The following is a 13,623-nucleotide window of genomic DNA, read 5'->3' as shown; positions in this document are numbered from 1 at the left end:
ATGAGTCTTTTGTCCATCATTTGTGCTGCATACATCTTTCCATGTTTATCTTTTGATATTGCTTATGAATTATTTGCCCTGTAGAAAATTTTAAATTATGAGTCAATTTTATCACCAATCTTTTCCTTTATTGCTTCAGGCTGCTTTTGTCTTAGTTTGATTCTACTTCATGTTTATTTAAAAGACTATGTGATGGTAACTTTTAATGATGGATCATGTTTCCTTTCATATTCTAATTTTTTCCACAGTGAATTTATTTTAGTAACACAAGTGGGAATCAAGTTTTTTTTTTTTTAATGCCTAGCCAATTGCTCCAACAAGGCTTGATTTGAAACACTGTAATTATGCTGTGTTAAAATTTATAGATAGATGTACAGATAGATTCAGGTGTTTGTGTTTTGTACCATTACTGTATCTCTTTTAACTTACATAAATATTATAAATTGAATTATATCAATTTCAAAAATTTAATATATTTCAATGGCTGGAAAGTTAGGGTAGTAACACTTCAACACAATAGCATTCTTACTACATTTTTAATTTGTTTCAAAATTTTCTTGGCTATTCTTTTAAATTTAAAATTTTCATGTGGAATGAAGAATTAGCTGGTTTGTGTTTGTAAAGCACTAGTGGGCTATTTTGAATATTATATTAATTTAAGAAATATTTAAAAAAATATTACAATATTGAGTTATTCCCTAAAGAACCATGCAGTCAATATATTTAATTTTCCCCAAGTGTTTGATTCTTTTCTTTCCCTTCTTCTTGACCATTAGAAAAGGTTGTTTTTTTTTGTTGTTGTTTTTACATAAGTTCTAAACATTTTTTTTTTTCATTTTTCCAAAGCTGGAAATGGGGAGGCAGTCAGACAGACTCCCTCATGCACCCTACCGGGATCCACCCGGCATGCCCACCAGGGGGCGATGTTCTGCCCCTCTGGGGGGTCGCTCTGTTGCATCCAGAGCCATTCCGTGCCTGAGGCAGAGGCCACAGAGCCATCCTCAGCACCCGGGCCATCTTTGCTCCAATGGAGCCTTGGCTGCGGGAGGGGAAGAGCGAGACAGAGAGGAAGGAGAGGGGGAGGGGTGGAGAAGCAGATGAGCGCTTCTCCTGTGTGCCCTGGCCGGGAATCGAACCCGGGACTCCTGCACGCCAGGCCGATGCTCTACCGCTAAGCCAACCGGCCAGGGCCATAAGTTCTAAACATTTTAATTCATTTTATTACTAAGCATCCCAATTCTTTTTTAAATCAGAACAAACTAAAAAGCCATGACTTTTCTTAAATCATGAGAACACTGAGTTTGTAAAGCAAACCACCACCCTAAAAACAGGAGAGACGGGGTAGCCAGGGCAAAACAAAGGAGAGCAGCCTCCACAGGGTAGAAGCTCCTGGAAGTTTGAGCTGGTAGGGTCACTTAAATTATAAGGTTATTTTTGTAATTCATCGGGATGACACTGGTTGACAATATTATACAGGTTGCAGGTACACAACCTATAATGCATTATCTGTGTCCTGTATTGTGTGGTCACTACCCCACATCAAGTCTCCATCCATCACTATTCATCCCCCCACACCCTCCTTCATCCCCTCCCACCTGCTCCTCTCGGCGATCACCACACTGTTGTTCCTGTGCATGAATTTTCTCTCTCCCTTTCTTTCTTTCTTTTTTTTTTTTTTTGATCCTCTACCTCCTCCTACCTATTTTTTTCTCATCTTTATAATTAAAACATTATAAGGCTGTTTTATATATTAAATTTTATACATGTAAAAAAATCTTACAACAATAGCTCAGAGTAAACATTCATGTGTTAGCTATTTTTTACTTATTGACTAATTTATGATACTTTTATAACCTCCCACCTTTCGGTATTTAAAATATATTATTAATTTTAGTAACTTTAAATAATAAACAATAAGCAACTAGATTTGAGTTTTTCCATGTATAGATTCTGATAACTAGAAAATGACCATTTTTCATGTTTAAAACTTTTTATCTTATTTTTATATTTCTCACAATTGCATGGATTTATACTTGTAGAAAAATTTTAAGCAATACTAAGTATAGTATACATCTTTTTTGCATTCTTGACCTAATAAAAGCACTCATCTGTTATTTTTAACCAGTTATGCATTGATTTCTTTAATATGCCTTTTTAGGTAGCGACATTAGCCTTTCATAAGATATTGACTGCCTATGTGACTTTTCTACTTTCTATTATTCATAAACTTTTGACATTAAACTATCTTTGACATCTAGGATAATTCTTGTTTCCAAATTCTTCTAATTCGTTGCTAGATTATACTTGCTAATATGTGATTTGGAACTTTTTCATAAGTATTTATGAATAAAACTGCCTTAGTCTTCAGGCCCTGGCTAGATAGCTCTGTTAGTTAGACAGCCATCTGAGTACACCAAGGTTGCTCGTTTGATCTCTGATCAAGGCACATACCGGAATCAAACAATTGCCCTGCTTTGGTGGATAATATGTCTGGCTCACTGAGGTCATAGGTTAGACCAGGGGTCTCAAACTCAACTCAGTATGTGGGCCGCAGAGCAAGATCACAGCCATTCGGCGGGCCGCACTAGGTCTACAAAAGGCAACTGTTACGCAACACTTTTCTCACTGCAGTTGAAAACAAAAAAAAATCAGTACAACAAGCACAATCGTACATGCAGTTTACTCAGTGTCACAAAACGACCAGAAACTGTAGTTCGCATCACAACTGCTGTTAACTAAGCTAATATCTAGTTAGGATGCTAGAGAAATGAAAAATACAAGTAGGCCCCTAGGCTTACTTAATTTTATCCAAAATATTTTGAACTTCGTGGATTAGTCTGCAGGCCACACAAAATTGTTCGGCGGGCCGCGAGTTTGAGACCCCTGGGTTAGACCCCTGGTTAGGACACATATAAGAAACAATCACTGAGTGCACAACTAAATGGAGCAAGTAGGTAGAACAGTGATTTGACTCTCCCTCTCTCTCTTTCTTTCCCATCCTTCAGCTCTCTCTCAAATAAATGAAAATGAAAACAAATCCACCAATAAATGAATAAATAAGTGAAACAATGAATCAATGTTTCTCCTTCCTTTTCTCTCTTTAAAATCAATCAATAAAAAAATTATTTTGTCTTTTTTATGATATGCTATGGCATATGTTTACATGTTTGGAGGCATAAATGTAGTATTAAACTTGCTTTACCTAAATAGAATTGAAGGTCTTTCTTATTTGTATATACCATGGAACTTTACATATAACTGAATTTATCTGTTAAAATTAAATGTTTGACATAAATCCATTGTGAAAGTTTCTCCTTCAAGAAATGTGTGTGTGTGTCTGTGTGATATTGAGGTCTGTTAGTTCTTGTGAAGGAAATGTAGACAAGAGGGGAGTTTTATTAAATTTCTTATTCTTAGCAATAATAGCTAATATGTAAAAAAAGTTCTGCTTCATCGAAGTTCAAGTTTTCAGCTCTTTTGGTATAGAATTGAATATAGCATTCTCTTAGAATTTATTTAATCTCCTTTGCATTTGTAGTTATTTGTCAATTTTATTTTCAGATTTGTACGTTTGCCTTTTTTTTTTACTTTTTGTCATGAATCAGTGGCTAATAATGTATTTTATTGTTACATTTTTCAGGCACAACCCCTTGAAATTATCTGCATTCTAACTTTTGCCTTTTTCCAATGTATTAATTTTTGCAGTTTACTGTACCAATTTCTTCCTTTCATCCTTAAGTTAATACTGATTTTTCTTCTAGTTTCTTGAGGAAATTATTAATTAATTAATTTTTTGTTCACATTTTATAATAGATTATAACTTTTACTTAAAGTCAACTGATGTTAGATGTTAATCACATTCAAATAATACCTTGACAGTATTAGGATTTCATTAAATAACTATGTCCTCTAACCTCTAGCCCAGGGGTCGGGAACCTTTTTGGATGAAAGAGCCATGAACGCCACATGTTTTAAAATGTAATTCCATGAGAGCTATACAACGACCAGTGTATGTTACGCATTATCCAATAAAAATTTGGTGTTGTCCCGGAGGACAGCTTTGATTGGCTCCAGCCACCTGCAACCATGAACATGAGCAGTAGGAAATGAATGGATTGTAATACATGAGAATGTTTTATATTTTAACGTTATTATTTTTTTTATTAAAGATTTTTCTGTGAGCCAGATGCAGCCATCCAAAGAACCACATCTGGCTTGCGAGCCATAGGTTCCCGACCCCTGCTCTAGCCAAACTAAAGCATGAAACTATGACCATGATGAAACTCTCCTAAAAGTGGAAGGTCATTTCTATTACAGATGTGTTTTGTCCATTTCTACAACCTTCCCTTAAGGAAACCTCATCACTTCACTAGTTGCTCCCTGGATTCTGCTTATCTATTTGTCCCTTGACATGTGGAGGTGGAGAGATAACTTAGGGTGATTAGTGTACCTAAACAAGGGGTCTTATCACACCCAAATTGAAACACCGTATGAAAATTTACTTGGCTTTTTGCTGGCATGCAGTTGATGGTCCTTTACCTTTTAAATAATAAAGGCAATAATACACCAAATTAAGAGATGGAAAACAGGAACAAAACTATGTTTCTATATTTTATCCTACTTATCTGTGTTGCTTGACATTCTTCTAAATAATTTATGATTTTTTCCATTCAGGGCCCTTATATTCACTCACAGTTTTCAGAGTGCCTATATTAATTAGACTCTTCATTTTCCCTCTTGCCATCTTGGGCATTTTCATAATTAACTGACTTGCTTGAATTAACCTGCAGATTGAACAATAAAGGTAAATTGAGAAAAATGTTAAACAATGTTTGTTTATGGACATTATGATAAAGAATATTTCTTCTTAAAATCAGATAACAAAAAAGACTATACTTTGAAGGATCTTTTCTTTGGTTCGTTACTAGAGAGGTTTCTCTGATTGTGTAGAGCCCTCGAAACCACGAGGAGTGCAGTGTTCTCTCCTGAGTGTGAACTGGCTCTTGGTGTTCCTTGTGCAACAGCCTTTTGGCACTGATGATTGTCCTTCTCTTTCCTTTGGGAGAGTAAGAGAGAGAGGAGGCAGTCTGAGTGGAAAAAAATCACATAAAATAAATAGCTAAATATAATTCATAATATCTTGAAAATATTTCCATCATGATTGAGGGATTGAGTTAATCAGTCTTTCAAGAATTATGATGTTTTTGTTGTTATTGATCCAACATGTCTAAGTCATACAATACATCACCAATAGAATGGTTCATGAAACTGTGATTCTTTCTGATTAATATGGAAAGGTAAACATATTAAAATCTGTTAAGTGGAAGTCTGTAATTGGAAAGGTTTCTTCAGGTGATTCTGATATGCCCCCATGAGATTATAGGCCATTCTTCCTCAATTGCATAATCATTTCTGTACAATTGGAGGTAGCCCACAAAACTTATTATAGACTTAGATCATAAAAAAAATAGTAACTTTAATCTTTCAAACCTGAATTTTATGGTACAACATGCCTTTAGTAAATTTATATTTAGTAAAAAATACATGGGAAATTACCAAATATTCTCTGCTCTACATCTGATTTTTCTCTCTACTCCTTCTTTTCCTCTCTAAATGTCTCTGAACAAAAGGTTAATTCTCAAAGATAGTTAGGAAATCATATAAATTTTATAAAGTTAGCTGTGTATTCTCTACTTTTAACTAAGGAAGCATAATGTTTAAATGGGGCATTAGAATTCCTCTATTCATAGGCCATGGATAAGGCAGAATGACACTTAAACAGTTAGTTCTCAAGTTTTGTAATTTTTCATTTCATTACTTTATTCATTTGGCTCTACCTAATAAGCACATATAATACTTTACTTCTTATAGCCTTTCTACTAATTCAGTGATTTACATTGATGATGCTAAGCATCATTTAAAAACAGATGAACCAGAAGCATATTTTTATTTTGCTTTACCACAATATATCTTTTTAAAATTTATTTAAATTTATTGTATTTACATAGATTCAATTGTCCCACCAAATATATCCCCCCATCCCTGTGTTTCCCTCAACATCTCCTTTGCCCCCTCCCCCGAACACCCTCCCCCCTTCCCTCCAGGATTTGCTTTTCCACTCTCTATAATGCTGGGTTATGTATATATAATTTCACCAATCTCTTTCCCTTCTCTGATCCCATCCTCTCATCTCCTTCCTTCTGTCCACTTTCCCTTTGGTCCCTTTCATCCGTCTCTGCCTCTTTTCTGTTCCTCAGTTCACATTGTTCATTGGATTCCTCAAATGAGTGAGTGTAAGGTATTTTTCCCTGCTGAGAAGGAAGGAAGAGGCCAGAGCCACAAAGTGTGGAATAGCAAAAGGTTTTATTGAGTACAGAGCGCGCATCCAGCCCAGCAAAGTTCCCTGGCCCCGAAGTAAGATGGAGGCCAGGGAAGTCGCAAGGATTAAACCGCGTGGGAGATAGTTAAAGGGGTCCCTCTAGGGAAGTCGAGCTAACATAACGTGGTGAAATCCCACTGGCTGGCAGACGGTCGCTTTTTTCCAAACGGTTCCTGTGAAGCCTCCTTTTGGCGCACTTGGTTGTGGGCAGTCCTAGCCAAAGTCCGTGGGTCTGAGTTCATCCCCCATTATCCACTGACCTTACAATGAGGTCATATGATATTTTTCTTTCTCTGCCTGGCTTATTTCACTTAACATAATAGTTTCCAGGTCCATCTATGTTGTCACGAAAGGTAAGATTTCTTTCTTTTTCATGGCCCCATAGTATTGCATTGTGTACCACTGCTTTTTAATCCATTCGTCCACTGACGGGCACTTGGGCTGTTTCCAGATCTTGACTAGTGTAAATAATGCTGCCATAAACATGGGGGTGCATTTCTTCTTTTGAATCAATGATTTGGTGTTCTTAAGTATATTCCTAAAAGCAGAATGGCTGAGTCAAAAGGCAGTTCCATTTTTAATTTTTTGAGGAATCTCCATACTGTTTTCCACAGTGGCTGCACCAGTCTGCATTCCCACCAGCAGTGGAGGAGAGTTCCCTTTTCTCCACATCCTCGCCAAAACACGAATAGCCTCAGCAATTTTGAAAAAGTGGGTGAAATCACACTTCCTGATATCAAGTTATGCTACAAGGCCAGTGTACTCAAAACAGCATGGTACTGGCATAAGAACAAGCATATAGATCAATGGAACAAAACAGAGAACCCAGAAATAAACACACATCTTTATGGACAATTGATAAGGAGGTAAGAGCATACAATTGAGCAAAGACAGTCCCTTTAACAAATGGTGTTGGGAAAATTGGACAGTTACCTGCAAAAAATAAAACTAGACCACCAACTTACACCATTCACAAAAATAAACTCAATATGGGTAAAAGACTTAAATGTAAGTCATGAAACCATAAGCATCTTAGAAAAAAAAACATAGGCAGTAAGCTCATCGGCATCTCTTGCAGCAATATATTTGCTGATTTATCTCCATGGGCAAGTGAAATAAAGGACAGAATGAACAAATGGGTCTATATCAAACTAAAAAGCTTTTGCACAGCTAAAGACAATATGAACAAAATAAAAAGATAAACCACACAATGGGAGAACATATTTGACAATACATCTGATAAGGGGTTAAGAACCAAAATTTATAAAGAACTTGTAAAACTCAACACCAGGAAAATAAACAATCCAATCAATAAATGGGCAAAATAAATTAATAGACACTTCTCCAAAGAGAACATACAGATGGCCAATAGGCAGATGAAAAAATGTTTAACATCACTAATCATTAGAGAAATGCAAATTAAAACCACAATGAGATATCTCCTCACACCAGTCAGAATGGCGCTCATTAACAAAACAACACAATATGTCTCATAGTACAGTTTCTGTCATCCAACTTTTATGCATGTGAAAATACCTATATGTAACAGACTATTCTGTGTTAAACTCAACCAAAAAATAGAAATAATACAGTAACAATGGATAACACATTTGAAAGCATTCAATGATGACCAGATTTATATTTAAGTCAATTTTTTAAATAAAGAGGTATTATAATATCTGTTATCCATAATAATAATTATTTTCCTATTGCCTTGATTTTATTCTCCATCTCAAACTCACAATTCTAATGGGTTTTATTAGCAAAAGGAATCTTGGAAAGAATTTAATTATTTTTCAAATTTTTAAATAAAAAAAATCTGGAGAGAAAAATACACATATGTAACTGGCAGACTGTGGTTATTCAGGAAGTGCTACAATGCTTTAAAATAATTAATTTGAATTAATCATTCATCATTCAGGAATGTGGAGACCAGATTGATAATACTTCTACCATGAGAATATTAACATCAACAAAAACTGATATTTCTCTACTGGATTCTTTGCTCTACATTAGCTATTTGTAGTCTTATTTAAATAATGGTCCTCTATAACATATCACTGTCCACATTTTATGAATGAATTAACCACCTCTGTGGTGTTGAAAAACTTGTCTAAGTTCATGTAGTTACTATGTGACAAAGCTGGGGTTTAAACCCAGGTATCTTGATTTAAAAATGGAGTTTCCCCATAATTCTAAACTTCTTCCAATTCTCAATTTTTTTTCTTAGTATTGCAGGTGTTATTTACTTTATTTTTGTTATAACTTATGAGCACACCACATTTAAACACCTCTTTTATACACTGTATCCATAGTGCAACCCAGGAAAATATTAAGAGTTCAAAGGTAGAGACAGAAAATGTCAGCATCTATAGATATGCTTTTGAATGAGAAATATAGGAGGAAAAACTCTTTCATTCAAAGTCTGACTAAATGTTGATTTGAATTATTATTTGGTCTTTCCCATAACCACCATTAAAAGAGCAGTAGACTCTAGTTTTTGTAATGTATGACAACAGACAACTCCTTCCAGTCTGGTACCTTCATTGATTAAAATAATGTGAACAGGCCTTATACCGTCATAGCAGAAATAAGGGAATAATACCATTGGCAATAGAATTCTGCTGCATTTTTCATGACTCCAGAAGAACTACCTAATCTTGCGCTTTAAATGATAAACTACCTGTTAGATGGCCAATAATTTTTCAGTTTTCAACAAAATTTAATATTAAGTATGAGTGGATATGAACTTGAATCTACATGTATTAAGTAAGGTTCGTTTACGTTGAAGGACTCTAATATAGAATGAACGCTTTAGGTATGGTTAGTTTACTTTTAAAAAACATTAACCAACCATCTGTACTCTAGAAATGACCACTGCAATTTCTTTAACTGGCCCTAATTATATTTCCATGAAGAGTTTGCTAATTAGCATAAAAATGTTAGAAATAGTTTTTCAGTAAAGATCATATAATTTCACTCATATGTAGGGTATAAAACTGAAAGTAACAAATTAAAAAACAAGACAAACAAACAAACAAAAACTCATAGACACAGACAACAGTATGGTGGTTACCAGAGGAAAGGGGGCTAGCGGGTGTCCAAGGGTAAAAGGAGTCAAGTATATGGTGGTGGAAGATTTGACTTTGGGTGGCAAACATACAATGTAATATACAGATATATGGTAGAAGTGTACACTTGAAACCTATATATTTAATTAACCAATGCCAACCCAATAAATTCAATAAAAAATGAAATAATTTTGCCCTAATAAAATGATCAGCATTCAAATTTGTAAAATTAGCTAGACATATTTTGTAGGCACTATCACAATTAAATGATTGTTCTATAAGAATCTGGTGAGCACAATCAACCAACACTCTTTGGAACAGCCCTCTAAATCCCACTCTAAGACTCTCTAGTTCAGTTCTATGTCCTGCTCAATTAGAGCACGGTATCTCCTTTGATTCTCACTGAATATTTGGTTGATGTTACAGCTAGAATATCAGTTTATCTGCTTCCAATGAATATCTGTGAAAGGTATTTTATTTTATTGTCTAAAAGACAGTTTCTGGACTTCATCAAGTTTACAAGAAAGGCTTTGAAAGCCTGCTTTGTGCCTGAGTGTCAAAAGGTGTTTCTGTACATGTGAGCTAACTTAGTATGATACTTTCACTTGGTAGTAAGTGTGTTTTGGCTTTGTAGATCTCTCACCTACCTTTAATCATAGTTAATGATTCATGGCTGGTAAAAAAAGAAAAAGCAACAAAATTTAATTGCCATAGGTTCTCTTAAAATCTCCAACTACCATATCCTAATAACATTGTTTCTTCTTCATAGTAAGTCCTGTTGTTTATCTTTAGAATTTACCTAATACAGGTTCTTATTGTAGAGTGATGTTCACAGAGAGTTTAATACAGTGTGTCCGTAATGTCATGGTGCACTTTTGACCGGTCACAGGAAAGCAACAAAAGATCACAGAAATGTGAAATCTGCACCAAATAAAAGGAAAACTCTCCCAGTTTCTGTAGGATGATGTGGCAGTATGTGCACATGCGCAGATGATGACATAACACCGTGTATACAGCGGAGCAGCCCACGGCCATGCCAATCAAGATGTGGATGGTACAGAGGAAAGTTCAGTGTGTTCTGTGGCTCGCTAACTTCGAATCCGTGACCAAAGTCCAACGTGAGTATCAGCGCGTTTATAATCAAGCACCACCACATAAGAATGACATTACTCGGTGGGATAAGCAGTTGAAGGAAACCAGCAGTTTGGTGGAGAAACCCTGTTCTGGTAGGCCATCAGTCAGTGACGAGTCTGTAGAGGCTATACAAGATAGCTACCTAAGGAGCCCTAAAAAATCTGTGTGTTGAGCCCACATCGAACTGCACTGAACAGGTATGAAACTGGGAGAGTTTTCCTTTTATTTGCTGCAGATTTCACATTTCTATTGTCTTTTGTTGCTTTCCTGTGACCGGTCAAAAGTGCACCATGACTTTACGGACACAGTGTATATTGTACTATTCCTTGCCCTTGTTCCTTGAAAATGCACATCTTTTTGTTTTGTTTTGTTGGCATCCTCATTCTGCAGCACATCCACAACAGGTTCTCAGATTCATAGCACATCACAATTCTTACCAAGAAGTCTTCAATAACATAGAAATAATTGTCCTACCCATTCCATTCAGTTGACAGCCTGGTCTATATGGTCAATATTCACTTAGGAGGTTAATGCCCAGACTTTTAGGCCCAAATGTTGGCAATCCCTAAAGCTTAGTAAATACTTCAAAATAGTGATGTGAAGTCTAAAAGTGCTGAAACACCAAAATTTCTAAATGAAAAACTTCTGAAATTTCAGATTCTTTGGGTAACATAATGCTTATAATCCTGTCAAAGAGCACGTCATAGTAGATTCAGCATCTTTTCTCTCTTCTGTAAGTTCTGTGTTCTCTCCAGCTGTGATTCATCAAAGGAAAATTGTTCCTTCTTCTACATCTTTTTTTTTTAATTTTTTTAAATTCATTTTAGAAAGGAGAGAGAGAGGGGAAGAGAGAGAGAGGAGAGAGAGAAGGGGGGAGGAGCAGGAAGCATCAACTCCCATATGTGCCTTGACCAGGCAAGCCCAGGGTCTCGAACCGGCGACCTCAGCATTTCCAGGTTGACACTTTATCCACTGCGCCACCACAGGTCAGGCCCTTCTTCTACATCTATAAGTCTTTTTTTTTTTTGAAGTTGGAAACGGGCAGGCAGTCAGACAGACTCCTGCATGCGCCTGACCAGGATCCAACCGGCATGCCCACTAGGGGGCGATGCTCTGCCCATCTGGGGCGTCGCTCTTTTGCAACCAGAGCCATTTTAGTGCCTGAGGCAGAGGCCACAGAGCCATCCTCAGCACCTGGCTTTGCTTCAATGGAACCTCGGCTGCGGGAGGGGAAGAGAGAGACAGAGAGGAAGGAGAGGGAGAGGGGTGGAGAAGCAGATGGGCACTTCCCCTGTGTGCCCTGGCCGGGAATCAAACCTGGGACTCCTGCACGCCAGGACAACGCTCTACCACTGAGCCAACTGGCCGGGGCCTACATCTAAAAGTCTTGATCAAAACTTTCACTTCCATTAGTTCCTTTGAAATGTTTTAGTCATGGATAGAAACATCATCTTTTACATGGAAAATGTGAAGATCAGTATCATGAACCAGGAAATAATATGTTTTGTTTCACAGCTTATACAAAACCTGTGGTCACCCAGCAAAAAAGGACCTGGGGCAAATGAATATACTAGAGTATTTCACAAGAAAATATATTCCTATAACTTATTTCTTTTTTTTACTCAATTAACATATATATCTGGTTAACATGTTCTCCAAACCAGATTATACATACTTTATGGGAATAGTCACTCTGTTTATTGCTCTAATAGATAGACTTTAAGCATCACTTAAAGTTTTGTTGTTGAACACTTCCAAGAAATATAATTATATAGATGCAAAATATTTCTTGCAGCCTGGGTCATACAATCATTTATAATACTTGAGTAAATATAGAGACCTACATTAAAGTTAACAAATGTATGGCCTGACCTGTGGTGGCGCAATGGATAAAGCAACCTGGAATGCTGAGGTCGCTGGTTCAAAACCCTGGGCTGGCCCGGTCAAGGCACATATGGGAGTTGAAGCTGCCTGCTCCTCCCTTCTCTCTCTCTCTCTCTCTCTCTCTCTCTTTCTCTCTCTCTCCTCTCTAAAATCAATAAAGTCCTTTTAAAAAAGTTAACAAATGTTATAAACAAGAGCATGACGAGCAGGCAAGCAGGTCATAACACACACATAAAATAGTAACTTAATGAAAAAATTTCATTTCTAGCTCCAGTAATAACTAGTCAGGTATCCTTAGGCATCTGAATATTAAGGGTTATAGGAGAATTAGAGAATAAAGAACATGAAAAGATAACTACATTCTTTTCTAATATAGTGAATGTTTACAAAGTATCTTATCCTCCTGTATTAGTGGGTTTTATTTTTGAAAGGCATGATGATCTAAAAATGTGCTTCATTATGCTTGACCAGGCAGTGGCCAGTAGATAGAGCGTCAGGCTGGGATGTGGAGGACCCAGGTTCCAGACCCCAAGGTCGCCAGCTTGAGTGCGGGCTCATCTAGTTTGAACAAAGCTTACCATCTTGGACCCAAGGTCACTGGCTTGAACAAGGGGTTACTTAGGTCTGCTGTGGCCCCACGGTCAGGGCAGATATGAGAAGGCAATCAATGAACAACTAAGGTGTCACAACGAAAAACTAATGATTGATGCTTCTCATGTCTTTCCATTCCTGTCTGCCTGTCCCTATCTGTCCCTCTCTCTGACTCTCTCTCTGTCTCTGTGGAAAAAAAATAAAAATAAAAAATAAAAATAAAATAAAAATGTGTTTCATTATAAAAGAACTTTCTAAGCAAATGCAAATTCTCAGAGAAATTCTAGTTTGTTGATATTTTTTTAATTTTTATTTATTTTTTATTTATTCATTTTAGAGAGGAGAGAAAGAGAGAGAGAAAGGAGAGAGATAAAGGAGAGAGAGACAGGGGGGAGGAGCTGGAAGCATCAACTCCCATATGTGCCTTGACCAGGCAAGCCCAGGGTTTTGAACCGGCGACCTCAGCATTTGCAGGTCGATGCTTTATCCACTGCGCCACCACAGGTCAGGCGTTTTGTTGATATTTTTAAATAGAAATGCCAATTATGTAATTGTATAGAAAAT

At 36.6% G+C, this 13,623-nt stretch overlaps 1 non-coding gene across 1 annotated transcript; it reads left to right on the top strand.

Annotated features, from left to right (window-relative positions):
• Nucleotides 1-4,886: 4,886 nt before the first annotated feature.
• On the top strand, nucleotides 4,887-5,096 carry LOC136309681 (small nucleolar RNA U3). Its single transcript, XR_010726356.1, has one exon. It is a non-coding gene; the product is annotated as a small nucleolar RNA U3 (small nucleolar RNA).
• The last annotated feature ends 8,527 nt before the right edge of the window (nucleotides 5,097-13,623 follow it).

The sequence above is a fragment of the Saccopteryx bilineata genome, chromosome 6 (assembly GCF_036850765.1).
Source record: "Saccopteryx bilineata isolate mSacBil1 chromosome 6, mSacBil1_pri_phased_curated, whole genome shotgun sequence".
NCBI classification, from domain to species: domain Eukaryota; kingdom Metazoa; phylum Chordata; class Mammalia; order Chiroptera; family Emballonuridae; genus Saccopteryx; species Saccopteryx bilineata.
Note: the sequence above shows the minus strand (reverse complement) of the source record. Positions and strands in the feature narration are given on the sequence as shown.